Source organism: Alosa alosa, chromosome 22 (genome assembly GCF_017589495.1).
Source record: "Alosa alosa isolate M-15738 ecotype Scorff River chromosome 22, AALO_Geno_1.1, whole genome shotgun sequence".
NCBI lineage: Eukaryota > Metazoa > Chordata > Actinopteri > Clupeiformes > Clupeidae > Alosa > Alosa alosa.
The window spans coordinates 23,237,497-23,256,083 of NC_063210.1; the positions used below are offsets into that span (position 1 = coordinate 23,237,497).

At 42.2% G+C, this 18,587-nt stretch overlaps 1 pseudogene; it reads left to right on the forward strand.

Annotated features, from left to right (window-relative positions):
- LOC125287989 overlaps positions 1-18,587 on the forward strand; it is a 60,322-nt pseudogene that overhangs the window by 20,245 nt on the left and 21,490 nt on the right.

Below are 18,587 nucleotides of genomic sequence, written 5' to 3' on the forward strand. Positions count from 1 at the left end.
GTTAGGGTTAGGGTTATGGTTAGGGTTAGAGTTCATGTGTCATGACAGTGTCATGTCACTCTTATGTCGATACGGTCAAGTAAAGTGTTACCGTTAACTGACCTGAAGAAACACTAATGGTTTGCCTGCCTATTTAATAGCTGCTAAGTGGACATGCAGTTGAGTTGATGCCATGATGTACAATATGCTGCGTTCTTGTAAGGGTATCCTTTGTTGTGCACGACTTTGTAAGTAACTTATGTTTTTTGAAGAAAGATAAGATAATTATGTCTCAGTCACATGTCCCAGTTTATAAAACATTAAATATGTCAAATGTGAAACATAGCTGGAATTGGCATCACCACATGTTTTATAACTCTATAAGTGGCTGGCGTGGCCTACTGGTTAGCACTTCAGACCTGTAACCGGAGGGTTGCCGGTTCTAACCCCGACTGGTAGGCCACGGCTGAAGTGCCCTTGAGCAAGGCACCTAACCCCTCACTGCTCCCCGAGCGCCGCTGTTGTTGCAGGCAGCTCACTGCGCCCGGATTAGTGTGTGCATCTGTTCACTGTGTGTAGTGTGTTTCACTAATTCACGGATTGGGATAAATGCAGAGACCAAATTTCCCTCACAGGATCAAAAGAGTATATATACTTATACTAAGTGAAATTAAATTGCAATTGCAATTGCAATTGACTTGGATGATGTTGTGTTAATTGGTGTGATTAAAAACCTCGTTCGGTTAACGTGTTTGACAGGTCGGTCAGACTTCAGAAGGACCACACACCCCACCAGTGTTATTCTGACCCGTGTTCCAGTCTGTGCCTGTTTGAACCCAGCCAGGTCTGAGGGAAACGGAGGATTTCCTCCATTAAGTGAACATTTCCTGCAAGGATTCCTCTGAGATTGGCTGGCATAACAGACCTATTGGTGTGTGTGAGTGTGTGTGTATGTGTGTGTATGTGTGTGTGAGTATGTGTCTGAGTGTGTGTGTGTGTGTGTGTGTGTGTGTGTGTGTGTGTGTGTATGTGTGTATGTGTGTGAGTGTGTGTGTGTGTGTGTGTGTGTGTGTGTGTGTGTGTGTGTGCACTGCGGTGAGTGATGGAGATGGAGGTGGGGGGTGTTGAGGGGGGCCCAGTGAGATGAATGTCCCCTCTGTGTGGAGCGTCTGTGGGATGCCACCTCCACTCCGGGCCCCGGCTCTAGAGAACAAGGCCGGGTCTCTCCGATCGCGCGCTCACTCACCGCGTGGAACCTGCTCCAGGAAGTGCTCCCAGCAGCTGCTCATGTAAGGTGTAGAGAGCACTTTGCACAACACAGCTTGACGTGAAGTACGCAGTGCTTCATTTTAATCTGTGTATACTCTTTAAATACACACTAATATTACTACAGTATCATCAAATTTCCTCATACATGGATTGGGCCTAGTCCTAGACTACCAAGATTTGTCAATAGAGAATGGAGAAGTTTTCTTTTAGTCTTGAACTAGGCTGGTTGCTCTGGTAGCCCTCTGAGCTTGATTTAATTGAAACTTTACAACCTTTCAGTCGAATAGTTTTTCAGTTAGTTACAATAATGCAAGTAGAACTGTATCTATACAAGAACAGAAAGCACATAGACCCAAAATAGGCAATTGCTTGAATCAATAAATAGAATAAACTTAGAATAGAGTAGACTTCGCTAACAATATAACTTTGTAATTCACTTTTATGAAAAGGAAAATCCCAATTCCTTGTATAGAATATTTCTGAATAACCGCCTAGGTACAAGTATAGACATTTTATTAGATACAGTTATAGGCTTTAGCCACATTCTGTTTTGACATTATATGGCTAGAATGATAGCTACTGTACTGTATGTCCAAAACAAGAAAACGTATGGCATCTGGAATGTACACACAGAAAAGTAAATATAATCAAAAAGGCCAAATCGAGATGTAAAGTAGAAAGCTGTGTTTGTATTTGTAAACAGGGTTTTCATTACTGCAATGCATGCTGGCCACATACTAGTCAAGTCATTCCAAAATTGGCACTAGCACAACCTCCATAAAACAGGAATTGGACATTTATTTTGCATAGAAGATAATTCTCCAAATCATTCTTAGATATCTATTCCTTTTATATTGAAGGAGCTTCATGTTAAATATGCAAAATAAATGTACATACCATATTTATACATATTTAATTCGTTTGTGTAATTATAGCTAACATCAGCAGAACTCACCACACACACACACACACACACACACAAAGAGACGCACACATTCTGTGTCACACCCTAAATTGCATCTCTGGCCATCATGGCTCAGGCCACAGCAAGGGCATGGGGTGTGTGTGTGTGTGTGTGTGTGTGTGTGTGTGTGTGTGTGTGTCGCGCTAGTGTCCTTGTGTGTGTGTGCGTCTGTGTGTGTATGTGTGTGTGTGTGTGTGTGTGTGTGTGCGCACGCTAGTGTCCTTGTGTGTGTGTGTCTGTGTGTGTGTGTGTGTGTGTGTGTGTGTGTGCGCGCACTAGTGTCCTTGTGTGTGTGTGTGTGTGTGTTCAAATAGAGACACAATGAGACCTCGGAGCCACTGGCCTGCTCTGGCGCGCTGTAATTGCACAGGTTCCTTCTCTCAGGAAGTCCTGCGCGGCCGCAATGTGTAATTAGCCAGGCTTTCATGTGCGCTGGTTTGCTATGAATAGAGCCTGAGATCCACTTTAATTCTTACTGTGCGTCCTGGCCCTCTCTCCCTCTCAGGCATAACCATGCAGGGCTGGACGAGGAAGAGAGAGAAGAGAGAGAGAGAGAGAAAGAGAAAGAGAGAGAGGGAGAGAGAGGACGCACTCACAGGACACGATTCCGATGACTTGAGACCTCTCCTAACTAAATCACATATTTGGCTCTGCCAGGTTGCGGTTGCCTTGGAAACTCCTAAGGTTCTGAGCTGGCCCAGACCTGCGTCAGACCTAGTCCTCAATCTAGACTAGAGAACCTAGAGATGAGAATGACGTGTCGGTATAAGCAGCACTGAAGTGCTAACTGTTTCTCCCTTGGTGCTGTTTGGGTGTTGATTTGGTTTTTGTAACTTTGCTTTGTTTTGTTGTTTTGTTATTTGGTTGGGTGCTCATGCTACTGGCAGCGCATGTAGTACCGTGAGAGAGGGCCTTCACAGATCCTTGGTACAGCACACAGTACCGTGAGAGGGGGCCTTCACAGATCCTTGGTACAGCATACAGTACCGTGACAGAGGGCCTTCACAGATCCTTGGTACAGCATGTGGTGCATTGGGGACTGCCTCCAGCCAACTGTGCATTGATGTTATATCCTGCCCCATGTTGTGTATTGCTTAATAGGTGTGGCTGTTGATTGGTCACTGTGAGAAACCCCCTTCCTATAGCACAAGGAAAACACCTCTCATGTGTATATCTGAAAAGAGGAACACTTCATGTAGGGCACCAGTATTACTGCACAAGGGCAAGGTAGAATACAAGGGCCGCTAACGGTCCAATCCAAATCCAATTTAACTTGGTAACTGAGTATAAACGTAAAAAGAAAGAAAAAAAGAAAAGAAAAAAGTTTTCTCTGAAACTGAAGCTCTCTCTTTAGCCTTAACTCTTTTTTTCTGTCATCTCTCTTTCGTGTGGCGCGTCTGTGTGTGTGTGTCCTCTGGTGTGGGGTCAGGCTTGGCTGTGTGCTGTTGGTCCATCTTTAAGCCGTCTTTAAACCAGGGATCTTAAAATCCCTGTTTTTAAGCAGCCTAGCATCTTAGTTTGTCTCGGTTTACTTTAAAGTAAGGCAGCCTAGTGTCTCAGTTTAGTTTAAAGGCAGGCAGCCTCTCAGTTTAGTTTAAAGGCAGGCAGCCTCTCAGTTTAGTTTAAAGTAAACTAAGACACTAGGCGGCCTTAGAACAGGAATGCTCTGAAAGGCCTTTGAAAGAACTGAGAAGAGTATACCGGTACTAGGTTTTCTAATAACTCACAATTAGCAGAACTTAAAAAAAAACAGCAGTATTCTCTTTCTTTCTCTCTCTGTCTCTCTTTCTGTTGCACACACTGAGACTTTCTCTCTACACTTCCTCCTCTCCTCTCTTTCTCTGCTTCCATTTCTCTCTCTCTGTTGACCCTTCCTCAGACACTCCCAGCTGTGAGGCTGCCAGGTCTTCCAGCTGTTTCCACTCAGCTTGGGCACGACTAAAGGAGTCCAGATGGGGGAGGGAGAGAATGAGAGAGGGAGAGAGAGAGAGAGAGAGTAGAGGAGGAGGGAGAGAGAGAGTGAGTAGAGAAGTGGGAGGAAGAGAGAGATGAGGGAAATTAGAGAGAGGGGGATGAGGGAGGAAAGAGAGAGGGGGTAGGAAGGGAGAGAGAGAAGAGAGGGGTAGGAAGGGAGAGAGAGAAGGAGCAGAAAGGCTTTGGGGGGCGCAAGAGAGACTGTGTGTGTGTGTGTGTGTGTGTGTGTGTGTGTGTGTGTGTGTGTGTGTGTGTGTGTGTGTGTGTGTGTGTGTGTGTGTGTGTGTGTGTGTGTGTGTGTGTGAGGGAGGGAGGGAGGGAGGGAGGGAGAGAGAGGGAGTGAGAGGTATGAGTTAAAGAAATTTGATCGTGAGATAAACAAAAGAGAGCCTCAGATTTCACACACACTGATTAGAGAGAGAGAGAGAGAGAGAGAGAGAGAGAGAGAGAGAGAGAAGGATAAGCATGCTTCAGAACTTCAGATTTGAAATGGTAACATGTGAGAAAAAGAGATTATGGTGTCAGCTTGCTAGATAGGAGACAGATAGGACATCAGAATGCTTGCTAGATAGGAGACAGATAGGACATCAGAATGCTTGCTAGATAGGAGGCAGACAGGACATCAGGCCTAGAGACATGGGCAGAAAGAGAGAGGAATGGGGTGGATGAGAGTGAGTGAAAGAGAAGGGGGGAATATTAAGAAAGGAAGGACGATAGAATAGAATGCATGAAATGTGCACTGTATAGGAAGAATTAATTATGTGTGCCGATAATGTCCTATAGTCTCACCAGGCAATGTCTCGCCAGAAATAAAAGATCAAAAATAGTCCTAGCTCTCAGGCACACAGTATGACTGGTCCTCATAAATTAACGTTGACAAACATTGCTGTAATCTATTAGTTAGAGCTTTTGAACACATATTTGATTTGACACACAGTGAAGATCCACATATTCTTACACTAGGGCTGGCTATGTAATTTTGCAATGGTGGATATTATAGATGCACCTTTTAAAATTGCTGCTGTTGAAATTATGAAATTATCCCCTTTCCTTTAATAGTGGATTGGACCAGGGCTGGAGACTTCTCTTGGCGCGCACGCCACACACACACACACACACACACACACACACACACACACACACACATTTGTTGGCATTTAGATAATTTAACCAGGTCTTATCACGTAAGGCAGCATGGGGAAACCCAGGCTAATCGAAAGGGCACTTTCCTCTCACAAAATGGCCTACTTGATTCTTATCAATATGGCTTTAAAGGTGAAGGTCTACTGAAATGCCTCTGTTGTCTGATAGAAGCCTTAAGGGCAGTCAGAGAAGCAGCTTGGTCCTTGGTACTCATCCTGCTCATCTCATCAGCTGCTTTTGACACAGTCAACCACCATATCCTACAGTCCACACTCTCAAACGTGGTCATCACAGGCAAAGTGCACTCCTGTTTTGAATCCTACCTCTGTGTGTTTTGGCCCGGATCTTACTACCTCACCTCAGGGGTGCCCCAAGGCTCTGTGCTGGGGCCCTTTTCTCTTTGCCATGCACACCACCTTGCTGGGCTCAATTGTCCACTCTCATGATTTCTCATATCACGACTGCACAGATGATACCCAACACTGTGTCATTTCCGCCTGAGGGCCCCTCAGTTGCGGCACAGATCTCGGATGGGTTCTAACATATCAACGTGGGTGAAGGAACATCACCTCCGACTAAACTCTCTAAGACTGACTGCTGGTCCTCCCTACCCTGGAAATCCAGAGTTCTCGCGAGAGCACAATGGAATTGTCTCTGCAAGACACTCTGGCAATGAGCAATAATGCACGTTACTTTTACCCCTTGCATCCCAATCAATCAAATCGGTGTATCTGATATAGGCGGGCCAAAGGCGAGCTAAACTGATGACGACAGCGCTGCAACGTTGAAGGTCAGTCGTGGTGTTATCTAATTGCGTCAAAGTCCGGAATCATTCAGAGTAAACATTGGTCTAGTGTTATCCAAATGTGTATAGTGAGATTTTCAAATGCATGCTTGGTGCCGCCCCTCGAGTTGGGCCATTACATTGTTCGTGGCCAGACCCTTAATCTTTCTAGATTACCAGGGTCTGGATTTTCCAGGCTAGGTCCTCCCTGACAAACACATTATACTATTATCTACATCAAAACTGACCCCTAAACTCTTGCTCTTAACAAGGCTTATGAATTTAAATGACAGTGCTCTAATTTACAAAGTTCAATTTCTTGGTAACAGGTTCTGAGGCAATAGGCATTAATTTGGTTTGTCAAAAAGCACCAACAGCATGTTACATAAAGATGATACTTTTCGAGTCCTCTCCATTAAGATCCAACTTAAACTTATGCTAGGCTACTGCATTTAATTGAGAACACATCTAAGCACGTACGAGAGGGAGAGAAAATGAGTAGGTTCCAGCTGGCTTGTCATTGTTGATGATGATTGATATCTTCTTTTAAATATAAGAAACATATAAAAAGAAATCGTGGAGGCAACAAGTACGAGATTAGAGGAGATTGTGAATTTATCCGGTTCTCACTAGTCTACTATACTGTTATAAACTATGAGATCCAGGTCACTATGACATAGCTGCACTCACTGTGATTTGGAAAGTGGACAAGAATATTATGAAGAGTTGTCTTTGCCTTGTGTAATGGAACTGGTGAGTCTTGAAGTATTCAATAATGTATTTACATGAAGCACATGATATGCCGATTGAAACGCATTCCACTCAGCTACTGTAGCTAGGTGGCTACTGGCTACCAGGCTCATAATTCACTTTTAATTGCAAACAGAAAATGTCAAGCAAGCATCATGTCATACATGCTTCTCTTTCCAAAGGAATGAAAGCTGTTTGTGCCAACTTAATATCATGCTTATCATTGTTAGGCTAATATTGTGCTATACATGTGGCACAAACAATGTTTGAGTTTGTGGACTAGCCATAGGCTATATTTGAACGGAGCTGGTAAAAAAAGATCATTATGAGAATGTGTGGACAGTGCACAATGGGCTTAAAGTGACAGTGCACCATTTACAAATTAGATAAACAGCATCAAATGTGTAGTATTTCTTAAGAAATTAATACTTTAAAACACAATTACTGTCATTATTATCTTTTAAATAATATAAAAGTGTTGACCTTGGTTTCCCTTATGAGTCACCACTGGCAGACAGCCTAATAAATTGTTTGCAGGCAAATCTGTGGCCTAGCGCAGTGAAATACCATCAGTCAAATTATTACTCATCCTTACAGTAGGCTCCGCAATTTGGAAAAACATTATATATATTTGCAGCTGTGCTGAGTGTCATGTAGCTATCCATTTTGTACAGATTACTGGTATGCACATGTGTATGTTACACAGGTATGCACATGCATATGTCGTAAAAGATTACAAGACAGAAACATTGAACATATTTTAATCTGTATTTATAAAAAAAATACTGCGGATTAGATGGAAGTGCTAAAATTATGATCGATAGTCTAATAATGGCATTATTAAGTGAAGAGTACCTGATGACTTGTTCAGGACTTGAAAAAGATTGAGACTTGGACTTGGACTCGACTTGCCCTTCTCTGTATTTACTTGGGACTTGACTTGGACTTGACTGCTAAGACTTGGGACTTACTTGTGACTTGCCAAACAGTGACTTGGTCCCACCTCTGGTTACGACCCCCTGTGCCCTCCTCAGGCCATCCCACGTCAGTGCACGGGCGGGGTTGGACCTGGGGAGGTTAATTGGTAATTGGGTGCACCTGTAACCAGGTGCAGCTATATTAGGGGCTGTTCCTCTTTTCTTCTTTCATGTAGGGACCTTGACTTTCTCTTGCACTGGCACTTTTCACTCTCCCTTTTTCTATGTCTCTCTTTTCTTTGTCATTTACACATTTAGTCTCTCACATAATCTACTGATACCTATATTGCATCCACACACGCACGCCACTCCTCCCATTTATTTTCCCATAGACATTTTCTGTAACATTGTTTTGCTTATAAATTATTATTTGCTTTGAAGCTTGTTGTCCGTGTCCCTTGTTTTGGTCTGGTAACGAGCTGGCCGTAACAGTGACTCACTATGACTGTAGAACAAACCTCGATATAACTAAAATAGACCAAGGTGTGATGGGTATGGGGATAAACACTCCTGTAAAAAATAAAATCCAATGTTACTCTATGATGCACTAAAAAAATCCCTGTCGATTTTAATGGCACGAAGCGAGATCCGTTGCTGTGGTATGTATTTGTATTAAGGAGACTATTTACAAACCATCTACTGACTTTGATTCAGATGAATACAGACCGAATTTCTTAATATCTAATTTCTCATACTGTATAATCTATGTTAGCATATATGACACATATGACCACAAGTTTCATGTGAGAATTAGAAGGTTGTGACATGTGACAATTTCAATGTTTAGCTACCACTGTGGATCTGTTTACCTCTCTTAGCAAAGCAGTGGCCTGACCTGACAATGCAACATGATGACTGGGATACATCTGGGATAAACAGTCCAGCTGGCCTCTAGCCTGACACCAATAGTCTGCTACTGCGTCACATAGGCTATCTGCCCAACATCAACAACAGCTTCCAAGGAGGAGCAGAACACGGCAATTGCTTTATTAATGCAACAATCTAATTATACTGATGTTGCAACAGTCACTCACTGCTGTGTCACTGGCATCGTGGCGGGTCCTTTAACCTGTTGAGGAGAGAATTATTTTCCTGGTTCCTTCTAGAATTCTACGCAAATGATCTATAGTTTCAGTGTTCGCATCATGGAGTGGAACTCTCGGTTTGCGAACATTCTAATTACATATTTGTGACCGTACTCCTCAACAGGTCAAGAGGAACAGCGCAGCCTCTTGCCCAACTGCCAAAGCCTGTTGAGTGAACTTGAGAGACAGGGATAAAGGAATGCTCTGTAAAATTGTGTTTTTCTTAAACACTAACAGTCTTTGTGTTGAAAGCATCAAGAACGCAGTGTGGTATATACTGTACAGTATCGACAGAAACATCTTTGGTAAGTACTGTGTTTTTTCATGCAATGGAGAGGGCTATTAGCATTGTGGGACATCAGATATTCCTATACATTAAATGTGTTTAACATTAAATTTCTGTAATATATGTTTTAGTTTAGGTTTACTTACAACATATTAGGTTTTGGAAGAAATGGTTTTCTGTATTTTGAGTGTCTTACAAATGCAACATACATTTCTGTGCATCCAACCTGGTCTCTCCATGAACTGCTGTCTAATAAATATTTTATGCGACAGCCACTGTTTGGATAGTTACTGTAGGGCTTTCCTTAAGGGAGGGAAGGGACTCTATGTGGTATGCATTGTGCCTATAAGTCTACAGAGAAAAGTTGCTGACATGTAAGTAACATCATGTGATGTAGCCTATGATAGGAAGAAAGACTGACAGATGCATATACTGCATTGGCACTTGCTGCAAAGCAGTGTGAAAGTCAAATGTCCAGGAGTTGTCAAATGTTTGTACAGTATGTAAGGGTTTTGTCCAGGGCAGTGTAGTTGTGTGATGAACTGGTAGGCTATATTTGATTAAGATGAGGCCTTGTCCCTGAGTGCTTTGGGTTTGTTGCTGGTACCTGATGTTGTTCCTGATCTATCCCTGGTCATGATTCACATCCCAGTTTGTAATTAAAGATGGAACCTCTACTCACTATGCCTGGTTTTCAAGATTTTTTAAACATTTTTTTTTATCACAATATGATGAGTAGGTTGATATTTGATTTTGTAATGCTGAGTATTTGCTATCAGGTGTAAATCTGTGCGTTGAGGTGCATGTAGTGTGTAGTATTTCTGTAGATGAGAAGATGGTTAAACTGTAATTGACAGTATCGTCATGACATGACACTGTCACGAACGTGTCATAAACAAGTCATAAAGGTTTATGACATAATGCTTCTGTCATTAAGTGTCATTCGGTTTTTGTCATAAATTAGGGTTAGAATTAGGGTTAGAGTTAGGGTTAGGATTAGGGTTAGAGGTTAGGATTAGGGTTAGAGTTCATGTATCATGAAGGTGTCATGTGTTCATGTGTTCTCAAGTTTAAGACTCTCTAAAGATCAGGTTCAAGCTATATTTGGCAGGAACATTCTCAGAAAGCTACTATAATGCGACAAAATGCCAGAAAAGGGAATATTCCAAAACCCATCTTTATGGAGAACACATGAAAGCCTTAAACTGGAAGCATCAAAGATAGAAATATAAACTAACATGTAAATTGGACACAATAATGTATACACTGTACTCCAGTGACTGGTCAGCAAACGCAGCAGGTGTCTTGTGTCTGAAGCGGGAATCATTGAACCCATTTAGCCAGTATCTCACAAGTTCTTTCTATACTTTCTCATTAGCAATATATTGTAAAAGCAGTTTCTATAGGCTGTTGTGAGGAACTTTAGAGAAAAAAACTTTAGCTGAATGTAGTCTTGGCAATGGCTGAATACTGAGTTTATGCTATGTGTTTGGGACTGCAGTCAACACAGACCCATGGCTTCGTCCAGCTAAACAATTTTTCCTCAGAAGTTCTTGAGAAATCCCCTCCCATTCCAATGTCCTGACATCAAGGTCAGTGTACAAGAAATCTGAAGATAACTAAAACAGTATTGGAACACATTCTAAAAACACGTTGTAACAAAAAAATAAAGGGATTTTAATTGAATTAAAGGTACTGAATAAAATGCAGCCTTGCAATACCACCCATACAAATGCAATTTTAAAAATTAAAGGCACAGTCAGCAATTGTGCATGACGTTGTGTTTGTTTTATGTTTATGTTTTTATTTACATTCTTTAGCATACACTTTTGTCCAAAACAACAAACAAAACACTACAGAGAGGTAGCTCGCCTCTCCCTTCGGTAATCCCAGAGAAACTCCACACAGTGATTGTTTGAGGTATGATCAGTACTATCAAGGACTGCACCTTTAAGTTAACACCTGGAGCGCTGTCAGCATAGCAACACTTAAGCAAGATAAGGAAGAAAGAGTAATTAATTAATCAATCAAACTTTATTTTTATTTACTATTTACTTTATATAGCACCTTTAATACATATTCAATTGATGTTTAAAGTGCATCACAAAAACAAAAAAGACGTAGAGTGTTCAATATTTCATACAAAATTTTGAATGAACATGAGGATGTTGTATAGATCACATCCTCACACCCACAGCATGTTGCAGCAAAAGCGAATCTGCCTCCAAAACCTCTGCCAACATTCACCTCCATCCTGTTTCCTTGTAAGGATGGAGACATTTAGTGAGAGCAGCTATAGTGTGGAGATGAAAGACCACATACACACACACACACACGCGCACACGCACACACAAGCACACACACACACACGCACGCACGCACACGCACACGCACATACAAGCACACACATGCATGCACGCACACACGCACACACACACACACGCACGCACGCATGCACGCACACACACACACACACACACACACACAGACACACACACACACACACACACACACACACACACACACACACACACACACCTGACCTGAGCTTGCCCTCAGCCTTGTGCCAATTACTTAATGGCCGCACAGTCTCTGCTTACACCCCAAGCACCAGCACTAGGGTTTCTCAGCACCACAAAACCCAGAAGTTCATTATCTAATTATTTTGATTAATTTGATTTTAAATAGAGAGGAACAGGGGAGAGAAGAAAAGGCAGTGAGCAGAGAGAGAGAGAGAGAGAGAGAGAGAGAGAGAGAGAAAGAGAGGGAGAGAGAGAGAGAGAGAGGGGTGCCAAAGGTCATTTAAGGAATGAGATGAAGACAGCTCACATTAACTTAAAGATGCATCCTGGTGAGAAGGCAGATAGTGAAACCCAGGTGAGCCATCACTTTAAACTGTGACCTAAGCCCCTGCTTCAGAGCTACAGGGTTTCCCAGCAGGTAGACTGATTGGGAGAGAGAGAGAGGGGAGAAGGAGCATCTTCTACATTGTGTTGATAAACATGCTGTTTTCATAATTCAGAATGTTCACTAGGGTTTATATCCTGGACCACACACATAAAGGCAACAACGCCGTCCAATCATCCATAATGTGTTAGCATGGTAAATTAGCATGCTAAGTGTATTGCTTTTTGAAATGCTGTTTTTGTGTTATGTGTACATGCTTAACACCTCTCTGATGCTTGCTGCACCTCTATCTTTTAGGTGAGTATCAGGCTTGGATTCAAACACAACCATTTAATTTGGACATTTTTGAAGACTTGCATGCTGGTGTTATGACAACCATTGCTTTGGAGCAGCACTTATGTTAGTACTTGATTTTAACTTTTACTGGCTGCTACTAGGAGTGTTTATATGACTGGGAATGCAGGCTGGCTCCTCCTATTCAGCTCTGAGAGACTGTAACCCTTTACTGTCCGGTCTGTTCATGAACTTCTGTTCTTTAAATTACCATCAGTTCATTAACATCAGCGAGCTAATTAGCGAAATGCCTTAGCTAATAATAATAATTAGCTAATTAGCTTGCCTGCCACTCATTGAAGCAGACTCAAGTTGCAAGCTGATGTACAGTAGGCTACTTTCATGATATCAGACATCATGGTGCTCAATAAGCTGATGTTACATTTTGCATTTGCGCTTCTATCACAAAACTACATGGTAAATAGCTTGAACAGAAAGTAGGAATTGTGCTATGAAAACAATTTTTTTCTGCAATTTCTGGCAGAGCCGACCCTCCAATTATTGGTTCTTAGGGTCAAAGTTAACAGAAAAAACATAAATAAAAAGTATGGCAGACCATGTCAGGTTCAACCTATTCTTGAGACTTTGGCTCCCCGACTATTATGAAAACAGTATGTTTATAAAGTTGATCGTATAAGTGTTGATCTGTCCTACCATCAAAATGAATTTGAGGAAGATATAAAAACCTGACATACCGGTAGTAGTCAACATTACTAATAGACCTAAAGTAAGTTTTCATTTGCTCACTCATCCTTCAGCTGCACATTTTGTGTTTCTTTAAATTTCTCCCAATGTGGTTAGTGTTGCATTTGGCTCCATGTTGAAATGCATATTTCCTACCAGTGCAAAGCTGCACTGATTTTGCAAGGTCTTCTCCTCCCTGTCTGTCGCTGACTCAGGCCAGAGGAATGTGCTCTGGCAAAGGCACAGACTTTCCTTTTTCAGCTGTTAGTGGTATAGCCAAGGAGGGGGGGGGGAGACAGAAAGAGAGAGAACACAGGGGTGGTAGGGTATAAATTATGCTCCATACTTGTTTAAAAGAGGGAGAGAGACAGAGAGAGAGAAGAGAGAGAGAGAGACCCCTGCTTGTCTAGGAGAATGAGTAAGACAGAATGGTAAAGAGAGGTAAAAGGGCTGGGTGAAAGAGTAAAAAGGAGTGTAGAGAGAAATAAAAAGAGAGCATAAAGCAAAGAGAGAGGGGTTGAAAACGGGGTGAAGAAGGAGGGGGAAGAGAACAAATAGAAATAGAAGAAAGATAGAGAGATAGAGAAGCAGAGGCAGAGAGGTGGACTGACTGGGAGAGGGAGGCCACAGCGAGGCTCCGTACGGGGGAAGATGGATGAGAGGGGAGAGGAAGGAGGAAACACATGTCATCCTGCAATATTCTACTTCTATCTATAGATAGATAGATAGATAGATAGATACTTTATTGATTCCCAGGGAAAATTCAAGGTCTCAGTAGCATACAGACAACACACACACATTCACTAACAGCAGAAAAAGTAATTAAAAGTATATAATATAAAAACACAACTAAGCAATAAAGACAGTACAAGATAAAGAATACTAAATATACTAAAATACAAATTATACTTAATCTAAATCAATTCTAAAAACAGTATCCACATAGTGGTGATTAATCAATCAAGAGGCGCTTGCAATGACTGAGGCAGGGACTGAGTCTGTGATTCTCTTTGCATAGGAAGCTAAGGTAAGGTGCTCTGTGTGAGTGAGTGTCATGGTGATAGTGCAATGGTGATAGTGGTCATGGTGATAGTGCAAATGAGTCCAGTGCAACAGTGCAAGAATAGAGTCTATATATCTATATATATAACTATTTTAAGAAAAGGTATAAGTGTGGCCACAGTTCGGCTATGGCATGGGGGGAGGGGTTTTGCATATGTGCTAATGTGCTAATATAGCACGCAACCAGTGAGGCAGAAAGATAGTGGTAAAAAGTGGCTAGTGGACAGACAGTATCCAAACATGGAGGTGGTGAAGAGGCAGACAGAGTATGCAGAGAAGTCTATCTCTCCACTTCCCTTAAGTCAGCGTTTCTCAAACTGTGGGGAGACATGCCAGGTGGGGCGCGAACTGACGTGAAAAACAGGAGTTTTATTTTATTTATTTTTTTATCTGTAGCCTGGGCCCAGGTAGCATCCGATGCAATCGACGCACTGTTTATTCACAGGTTAGCGCTCATGTCAAGGCAGCTTAGTTAGTCCCGACCTACATGAAATTTTGAACGTTGATGTGAGAGTGGTGAATTTCATCAAAACCCGGCCCTTAAAAGCGCGTCTATTCTCCGCGACTTTGCAAAGAGATGGTAGCTGACCAAAAGGCTGTACTGTTTCACAGCGAGGCAAGGTGGCTTTCCCGAGGTAAAGTGCTGTCGCGCGTGTTTGAGCTCCGAGTCGCCTATTCTTGGAGGAAGAGCGCATGTTTGAATCTGCAAGCACGTTCACTAATGAACATTTCTTGACGAAGCTGGCCTATCTTAGCGATATATTTGATATATCTTAGCGATACATTTGATTTAAATGTCCAGTTACAAGGCAAAGACAAGCACCTACCTAACCTAGCAAATAAGATTACTGCATTCACCAAAAAAAAATTGAGTATGGGACAGGCGTCTCGATCGCAACAGTATTATGCCTTTGAGATTTCTGAGCGAAATCACTGAAATGTCTGATTGGGAGGCACTCTTGTGATCCCATGTATTAAACAGTAGGCCTACATCACATCCCTGCAAAGTTTATTTCAAAAATATTTCCCAACCAGCAGTGCTCAGTATGACTGGATTATGGATCCATTTAATGCAGCATGTTGGTATTTCATTGAATATATTGTACAATGCTGTAAAATGGCCTATGCTTCCTAATATGTTGCTTGAAAACAGAAATATGTGTGTTATGTATTTATTTATTATTATATCTGCAGCACCAGCTGATTTTAACTCTGTTGAAGAGGATATATTTAGAACTTGTCATTATTTCAATAAATTTGACCATTTTAAGCTTGACCTACCAGTTTCTTAGAGCGATGAGGGACAGGTGGGGCTCGAGAATGCCCCCTTGATCAAAGTGGGGAATGAAAGAAAAAGTTTGAGAACCACTGATCTAGTTTGTTAACTACCACAGTCACGAGTTGGGTCGCGATAATCTGTCATTTTTAAAAAGTGGGTCCCCAGAAAAAAAGTTTGAGAAACATTGCCTTAAGTGAAGCATTGAACAGTTCAATGGCCCTGGGGACAAATGACTTCCCTCAGTCTGTCTGTCTGTCTCCAGCTGATCAGGCTCTTCTGCTTAACAATAGTTCTGTGGAGTGGGTGACACTCATTGTCCAAGATGTTGATCAGTTTGTTCAGGGTCAGGTGTCAGAGAGACAGTTCTTCAGTCTGACGAACTGTGGTCGCTCGGTCAGGTAATCTGTAATCCAGGTTACCAGGTGAGCATCCACACCCATCTGCAAGAGCTTGTCTCCCAGTCTGAGGGGTTGGATGGTGTTAAAAGCACTTGAAATCAAAGAACATGATTCTCACAACACTTTTCCCCTTGTATAGGTGAGAATGTGTCCTTTGTAGAAGATAAGTGATGGCATCGTCCACGCCAACTTTCTCCTGGTATGCAAATTGTAACGGGTCTAGTGCATGGCGTACCTGGGGTCTGAGCATACCTAAGACCAGTCGCTCCATTGTTTTCATCACATGTGATGTAAGAGTGACAGGTCTGTAGTCATTAAGCTCACTAGGGTGTGGCTTCTTAGGCACAGGGGTAAAACATGATGTCTTCCACAGTGTTGGGGCTTGTCCAAGGCGTAGGCTCAAATTGAAGATGTGCTTCAGTGGCTCCCCCAGTTCAGCAGCACAGGCCTTGAGTAGCCTTGGACACAGTCTGTCAGGCCCCGCTGCTTTATTGAAGCGCAGTGTCTTTAGTTGGGCTCTCACTTGATCTGTTGTGATGTTGTTATTAAATGTCACTTAATAACAGAAGCGCTATGTCATAAACGTTTATGACTTGTTTATAACACGTTCGTGACAGTGTCAAGTCACTCTTATGTCGATACTCTCAAGTAAAGTGTAACTGATACTTTACACACACATTCTGCCTTGCTGGGGATTTCCTCTGCAGATTGACAGTGACAGGCTCATATTTTATAGGATACGTTTCAGAAACTGTTTTGAAGAATTTGGGAATAAAAAAATCCCCTACAGGTCCCAGAGTTCCGGCTATGTTGAAAGCCACAACTGTGTACTTAAGACCGATCTTAGGGCCCGTCTAGACCAGTATTGAGGGAAATGGACAGCCCATTTGCCTGTTGTACTATTGGTACAACATAACACTCCAAACAGAACCACACGCCTCACCCCTCATTGCTGTTTGGAAGAAATGTTGACCTACCATAAGATCCTATCCTCACTGCTGAGGTGGGAAATGACAGCCACAGGGCTGTGTTGGAAGCGTATCGTCAGGACCTTTCAAAATTGCTGTATGAATAAACGATTACTAGCAAGAATTAAACAGGATAAAAAAGATCCTGTCTAATCTTCCAAGAGGGCCACAATGTCATGCTAAAAAGATTTGATGCAAAAGGGCCACTTGAACCTGGATGGAAGGGACCATAGGAGATAATTATGCTGACTGACACTTCTTGCTTCCTCTCTCTAGGAAACGGAAAGCATTGATGGGTGTACTTATCACAAGTAAAACCATATGCATAACTGAATTTAAAGTGTGTTATAGATTTCAGACAGCTGGTCAAAAAGGAGAGGCTTCAACAACCTCTTCTCCACATCATCACCACAGCCCTGTCCCGGCACACTTCAACGGCGAACACCCCCCACACACACACACACACACACGCACACGTCACTCTCGGTCCACTCCAGGGATCGAACACCGTTGTTGCCGGTTGCTTCACACCTACAACATGCATTCCTACATTTTCCCAACGAAATTGGATTTACTTCTTCTAGTATAGACCCTTTCAAAAGAGTTCCATTGTCAGCATCATAGTTGGCCCCACAAGGCTTCCGTTTTAACATTCCATATGTTATCTTAATGCAGAGGAAGTAGATTTGGGCCCAAATAGAACATTCAAGCATTGTTTTTTTTTTTTTGTTGATAGCAGACCTGTGGTACCACCAGGGAAGAAAACAACCCAGATCCACAATCCACAGAGTCTGAAAGGGAGAAGGGAAGTCCAGAAGAGGATTTGCCACAACAATTAAGAAGAACTGACCCTGGCAAAGAGGATTTCGGTTAAGGTGACAACAACACGGGTGTTGATCCCACATTGATAACACACACATACAGTGGCCAGTCATAAAGGCTGTTTTACCACCTCACATACTGTAGCTTGCGTGTACACTCCGTTTGGAATTTTTGAACTCTTTTTCAATCAATATGTTGCTTGAAGGGCATTGTATTGTAAGGTGCTGCTTGTATGCTGCTGATACCTTGAATTTCCCCTGGGGATCAATAAAGTATCTATCTATCTATCTATCTATCTATCTATCTATCTATCTATCTATCTATCTATCTGTATTTTCAGGTAAAGAAGCTACACTGATTCCTTGAACTTGTAATCTGACTGGGTGAAAAATGTTGATTACTGTGATGTTTTGCTTGCTAACTTTCTTTCTTTTAGGTAATGGTGACAGGACAGATCAAACTAGTGTCTGTTCGTTTCCCCTTTGGTAGTAATCGCTGGAATCCATTCTGGTTCTATAGGTCATTTAACGCACCCAGTGCGAGAAATGTTCCTTCTTATACTCCTGATCATATCTATCATGATTGCAAACCAGGTGTACAGTGCCATACACGCACTATTCCCCTAGAGTGTGAAGAAAAATCTCCACCTACCAAGATACCTAATGCTACTGCTAATGTGGCCCTTATGTCCATCCCAATCACAAAATCTTCGGTCCCAGCACCCGCCCAGGTAATCCCTGGTGATCACCCTAATAATTTAGCTGCTATTGATCCCAACGATGCTGAGAATTTAGCCCTAGTGATGTCTACAAATGTAGCATCAAAATTGAGTTCTGACACAATAAGCATGGTGCAAAGACATTAAGTAAGGTGGTTCACTGAGTAGGCCTATTGTGTAATATACTGTTGAAGTAAGTCTACTG